Source organism: Bison bison, unplaced genomic scaffold (genome assembly GCF_000754665.1).
Source record: "Bison bison bison isolate TAMUID 2011002044 unplaced genomic scaffold, Bison_UMD1.0 scf7180017864108, whole genome shotgun sequence".
Lineage (NCBI taxonomy): Eukaryota > Metazoa > Chordata > Mammalia > Artiodactyla > Bovidae > Bison > Bison bison.
In genome coordinates this window covers 2,509,367-2,516,139 of record NW_011494680.1, presented here as the reverse complement: position 1 = coordinate 2,516,139, position 6,773 = coordinate 2,509,367, and positions in this window count along the sequence as shown.

Genomic DNA, 6,773 nt, shown 5'->3' with positions numbered 1-6,773 from the left:
TAGGCTCTAGGGAGACTCAGAAAGTCTTCTAGTTTCCTGTCTCCTAAGATAAACTGGCTGTAGAGTGGCAGAGGGAGGGAAAGGATTTCTTTGTGTCTGGATCCTGGCCTCTGCTTTGGCCTAGAGTTGGCTGGAACAGGATGACAAATGGGGAGAACTGAGGTGGGTGTCTTTCAGCTCCCAAACTTCTGGACAAGTGAAAGTAACTGCAAACTCTCTGCCTTCCAGACACTTCCCCTCTCCACCAAGGAAGAGCTCACACCTGTGATTGATGCTCTTCTTGCCATCATCTGGAGTTCTTGAGCTCTTTTCTTCAGTTTTACCACTTACTGTATTTGTATTATCATCATGGTTAGCCATTTGCACTTTTTACCCTCATCTTAATCAGAAACCCTTGGAGTTATTCATCCCTGCATCTCGACGCCTAGCACCTTGCCTTCTAGTAATCGTAGCTTCTCTGTGAATGTCAGTGGAAAGGGTGTTTTTATTTCTTTATCTAAATAGAAGGATCTTTGACTAAAAGTTTTGGTTCACTCATTTTTTTTGGAAAGCATACAGAAGTTGATGAGGTGAAAATAGGTACCCACATGAGCTTTACAAACCACCCTAAGGAAAAAAGAATATTTGAGAAGATGTATGTATATACAAACATGTGCATATATTCATGGCAGGCATGTTTCCATGTATATGCACATGTATACACATATATAGATAGATATATATATATTATATGTGTATATACATTATTGTAATTTTTGACCATTTTATTTTTCTATTATAGCAACAACAAAAGACCCTGATGCTGGGAAAAATTGACGGCAAGAGAAGGGAGCAACAGAGGATGAGATGGTTGGATAGCATTATCAACTCAACAGACATGAGTCTGAGCAAACTCTGGGAGATAGGGAAGGACAGGGAAGACTGGCGTGCTGCAGTCCATGGGGTGGCAAAGAGTTGGACACAACTGAGCGACTGAAGAACAATAGCAATACCTATTCCTTGTTTAAGATTTCAGATAGTATAGAAGGTATATGTGAGATAAAAAAGCTTTTTGCTCTCTCCTGACCTCACCACCCCACTTCCTAGAGGTGCACATTCACCCATCTTCAAATGTTAATTTTTATAAATTAACATTATGGTTACAAGCATAAACCTAAATGTTGTCACATGTTTATTTTTTGACTTATGATACCTTATCAGTTGGACAATAGTTCTTGGCATCTTGCAATTGTAGTTGACATTTAGCAGTCACATGACCTACTACCTCTCTTTTCCTGTCTCATTCTTCTCTTTTCAGAGTCACTTCTTGATGGTTGCCACTTTTATCACAGCCAGACCTTGGAGGACAACCCTTTGAAAGCAGACAGGGTGAATTCCTGGCCGGTCAAATCATTAGGTAGAAATTTCCATGGGTTCCCATTTCCCGAGCCTGAAAAAGTGGCAAGAGCACTAGTTTCTGTTTTGATTTGTTTTGCTTTCCCTGGAAGATAACTCAGAAATATCTTCTTTAGTAGACTGCTGCCAACAAACCAAATTCCACCATGCATATTCTTGGCTTCATTAATTTTTTTCCCATTTATTAAAATAATATTTACTTGACCATGTACCCAGCTCCTAGAATGGTTCTAGTCTGCTTCCTCTAGGTAGGCTTTTTAAAATGTAAAAATATGTTAAGAGAGGGGATTCAGCTCTTAGAAAACTTTCTAAAAATGCTAAAAATAATGCATAAGAATAACATTAGAAAATGAGATGGATACTTAAGTTGAAAAAATAAAAACACCGGAGACATGAAGGTGTGAGGTTTTAGAACAGTTAATTTTGAGTTGCAAAACAGAGAGAATCTTAGGATACCAAAAGCAGAAGTTCAAGAGTGCTGTTTGTTGGGGATAAGAACTATTTCTCTTTTGGAGACACAGTTGGGATGATGGAATAGAACCCGTGAAAGGGGAAGGGGGTACTTAGGGTGCTCTGAGAAAGCCTGCCCAGCTCCACTGTTTTTAGTTGTGTGATGTGGGGCAAGGTATTCAGCCTCTCTGTGGCTCAGTTTCTGTATGGGTTCTTGTGAACATTAAAGGGTATTATGAGTCTGGTACGGTGCTTGGCACATAATGAGCCATTGCTATTATATTATAAATATTATTTTTACTGAGGCGATTAACACTAACAGTCTATTTTATGTACAATTTCAGAACAAGCTGGAGCAGACCTGATGAGTAGTTGATCTTGGCTGTATAATAGTTTAGTGACAAGGGTATTTAATTATATGAGCTTTGTTCTAACATTTATTGCAAGAAGAATATGTTGTTGCAAGAAGAATATGTTGTTGCAAGGAGAAACTGAGATTAATACAAAGGTTGTGATATTATACTGAGTAAAGAGCAACTGTGTATTTGATGAGGAAATATATTAATTCTGTGACAGGATGTGCATAACTGTTTCTCCACGTTAGATGGGCTAAGGTGCTGGACCTATGAGTGAATAAACCTGTAGCAACTCCTCAGAGTTCAGACAGAGGGTCTAGGAGGAACTGATGAGTCTTGCTAAATTATGGGTTGTCATCCCAAAGTTTTCAAGTGGTGGATGGTTGTGACACATGCCACACGTCCTAGTCACTGAAAATGGGTTATTTTGTCGCATCCTTGTAGAGACACACCTACCTGAGAGAGTAGCTCCTTAGAAGACGCGTCACCCGTGGGCCAGGTTAATGAATCCAAACTAAAGATCTGAGAAGGTAGGGGTGAAGTTTCGGTGAGAGAAACAGGCTAGAATCATAAGGGGAAAGGAGGGGACTGTGTGCCAGGAGATGGCAGAAACTTCCCTTCAAACTTCACCTGAGAGGAAGGTGGCAGGTGGCAGGTAAGGTGATTGGGCAGAAGGTAGGGCTTCTTTAGCCTCAGAATCAACCCCAAAGCTCTGAATTAAATGCAAAATATGAGGACTTCCCTGGGGGATCCAGTGGTTGGGAATCCACCTGCCAACTCGGGGGACATGGGTTTGATCCTTGGTCCAGAAAGATCCCACATGCCACAGGGCAACTAAACCCATGTACCACAACTGCTGAGCCTGTGTTCCAGAGCTTGTGCTCAGCAACAAGAGAAGCCATAGTGAGAAGCCCGCGCACCGCAACTAGAGAGGAGCTCCTGCTCGCTGCAACCAGAGAAAGCCCGTGCACAGCAACAGAGACCCAGGGCAGCCACACATACAATTAAAATAAAGAAATAAATAGATAAAATAATGAAAAACCTGAAAACAAAATATAGCATTGGTGATCTAATTTTCATTTTTAACTCCAGGATTTTACTGTATGTCCTTTTTCTTGATCAACAAATTAATATTGACCCATTATAGAGAACTATAGAAAGTTACATAATTCCATTATGTAGAGACAACCCCTGATAACATTTTGATCATTTCTTCTCAGTCTTTGTTCCCATGTAGGTATTTTTCTTTGTTTGTGACCATGCTCTATTCATTATTTTACATGCATCTTTTCTTTATTAAATTGTATTTTATTACTTTTGAAGTTGAGACATAATTGACATACAACATTATATTAGTTTCAGGTGTACAATGTGATGATTAGACATTTGTATATATTGTGAAATGATGAACACAATTAGTCTAGTTAACATCCATCACCATACATGGTTACAATTTTTTTTTATACAATGAGAACTTTTAAGATCTGTACTCTTAGCAGCTTTCAAATATGCAACACAATATTACTATAGTCAGCATGCTGCACATTAATTTTATAACTAAAAGTTTGTACTTTTTGACAGCCTTCGTTCATTTTGCCCCCCACCCTCATCTCTGGTAACTACCAATCTCTTCCCTGTTGATGAGTTCAGTTTTTTTTTTTCTAATTTCACGTATAAGTAAGACCATATGGTATCAGTCTGTTTCTGTCTCACTTATTTCACTTAGCACAATGTCCTCAAGTTTCATCCACGGTGTTGCAAATGGCAAGATTTCCTTCTTTTTATGGCTGAATAATATTCCATTATAAACATATAGCACATTTTCTTTATCTATTCATCCAATGATAAACACTTTGGTGGCTTCCATGTCTTGGTGTTGTAAATAATGCTGCAGTGAATAGGGGGGGTGCGTTTATCTTTTTGAGTTACTGTTTTTGTTTGCCTTGGATAAACACTCAGAAATGGAATTATTGGATCATATAGTAGTTCTGTTTTTAGTTTTTTTGAGGAATCTCCATAGTGTTTTCCACAGCGGCTTCACCAATTTACATTCCCACCAGCAGTGCACAGGTGATTTCTTTACTCCAAATCCTTGCCAACGCTTGTTATTTCTTGTCTTTTTGATAATGGCCATTCCGGTAGATGTGAAGTGATCTCAATGTTGTTTTGCCTTGCATTTCTCCAATAATTAGTGACATTGAGCACCTTTTCATGTGTCTATTGGCCATCTATATGTCTTTGTAAAATGTCTATTCTCTTCCCATTTTAAAATGGGATTGTTTGTTTTTGCTGTTGAGTTGTATGAGTTCTTTATATATTTTGAATCAGTTCAGTTCAGTCCAGTCGCTCAGTTGTGTTCGACTTTCTGCGACCACATGGACTGCAGCATGCCAGACTTTCCTGTCCATCACCACCTCCCAGAGCTTGCTCAAACTCATGTCCATTGAGTCAGTGACATCATCCAACCATCTCATCCTCTGTCGTCCCCTGCTCCTGCCTTCAATCTTTCCCAGCATCGGGGACTTTTCCAGTGAGTCAGTTCTTCACATCAGGTGACCTAAGTATTGGAGCTTCAGCTTCAGCATCAGTCCTTCCAATGAATAATCAGGACTTCCTTTAGGATGGACTGGTTGGATCTCCTTGCAGTCCAACGGACTCCCGAGAGTCTTCTACAGCACCACAGTTCAAAAGTATGAATTCTTCAGTGCTCAGCTTTCTTTATGGTCCAACTCTCACATCTATACATGACTACTGGAAAAACCATAGTTTTGACCAGATGGACCTTTGTCAGCAAAGAAATGTCTCTGGTTCTTAATATGCTGTCTAGATTGGTCATAACTTCTCTGCCAAGGAGTAGGCATCTTTTATTAACCCCTTATCAGATATATGACTTGGAAATATCTTCTCCCATTTGATAGCTTGCCTTTTCATTTTGTTAATGGCTTCTTTGCTGTGCAGAAGCTTGTACTTTAAGGCAGCCCTACTTGTTTATTTTTGCTTTTGTTGCCTGGGCTTTCAGTATCAAATCCAAAAAATCATCACCAAGATTGATACCAAGGAGATTGTCATTTATGTTTTCTTCTCTTAGTTTTATGATTTCAGGTATTACATTCAAGTCTTTAATCCATTTTAATTTTGTGTATGGTATGAGATGGTGGTCTAATTTTATTCTTTTGCACATGGATGTCTAGTTTTACTAACACCATTTACTGAAGAGATGCTCCTTTCCCATGTCTTTTCCATATAACATTATGTCACCACATTTTCTTGTAACTTTTAAGACCCCTTTGTGAACATTATTTTTAAGGCCTGCCTAATGTTCCATTGTATCAAAGAGACATGTATTACTCAGCTATTTTCTTAATGTTGTTTTTCTAGTTATAAATAATATTAACGTGATGATTCTTATACATAAAATCTTCCCATATTTCTTTTTATTTTTTGGCCATGTGGCATGTGGGATCTTAGTTCTCAGACAGGAATTAAACTCATGCCCCCTGCGTTGAAAGCATGGAGTCTTAACCACTGGACCACCAGAGAATTCCCTGTTGTCCATATTTCGTTTTTATTTTATTTATTTATGGATGCTCTGGGCCATGATGCTGCTCTTGGGCTTTCTCCAGTTGCTGCTGGAGGGGATTATTCCCTAGTTGCGGTGCACGGGCTGTCACTGCGGTGGCTTCTCTTGTTGCAGAAAGCACAGACTTCTGGTGCTCGGGCTTCAGTAGTTGTGATACACGTGTCCATATCTCTGATTGCTTCATTAAGATAGGTGCTTAGATGTGTAATTACTGTGTCCAAGGGAATGGCAGAATGGTTTTTGGAAAAGTTATTTATACTCTCAGCTGGTTTTCATAAAGCATGGGCATTTTACAAGCTCTATTTATGTGCCTTCCCAGAATCTCAGTTTCCTATTCTCTCTCCACAATCGCACAGGTTCTACTCCTTCCTTGCCTTGCTTTCCCAGCTCAGGGAGTCATACTGGAGTCACTGTTGTACTTGGCTGTCAACTTATTGCCTGATTGCTAGTGATTTCTCAGAATTTGGGATGGTACATTTTCTCACACTTCCTAAGGACTTCCAGATACAGCCAGTGAAGAGGGAGGAGAATTCTAGTGCTGAAAAACAAAACAAAACATAACCCAACAAAATAAAATCACAAAACAAACAAGCAGCATGCATCCCACTGAAGCTCATATACTTAGAGTGGTCCACAGTGTCCCAGCCTTTCTCTCCCTACTCCCAAGCTCACCTGAGAAGTTGCCAAAGGGCAAAAATGAATAAGAATGGTTGTCTTTCCTTCCTCTCTCTCCCCTCCTTCCCTTGCTTCCTTTCTTCCTCCTTTAATTCATCCCTAATCCATTATTTTTTCATATTGCACATCATGTACATCATGAGAAATGCTGGGCTGGAAGAAGCACAAGCTGGAATCAAGATTGCCGGGAGAAATATCAATAACCTCAGATATGCAGATGACACCACCCTTATGGCAGAAAGTGAAGAACTAAAGAGCCTCTTGATGAAAGTGAAAGAGCAGAGTGAAAAAGTTGGCTTAAAGCTCAACATTCAGAA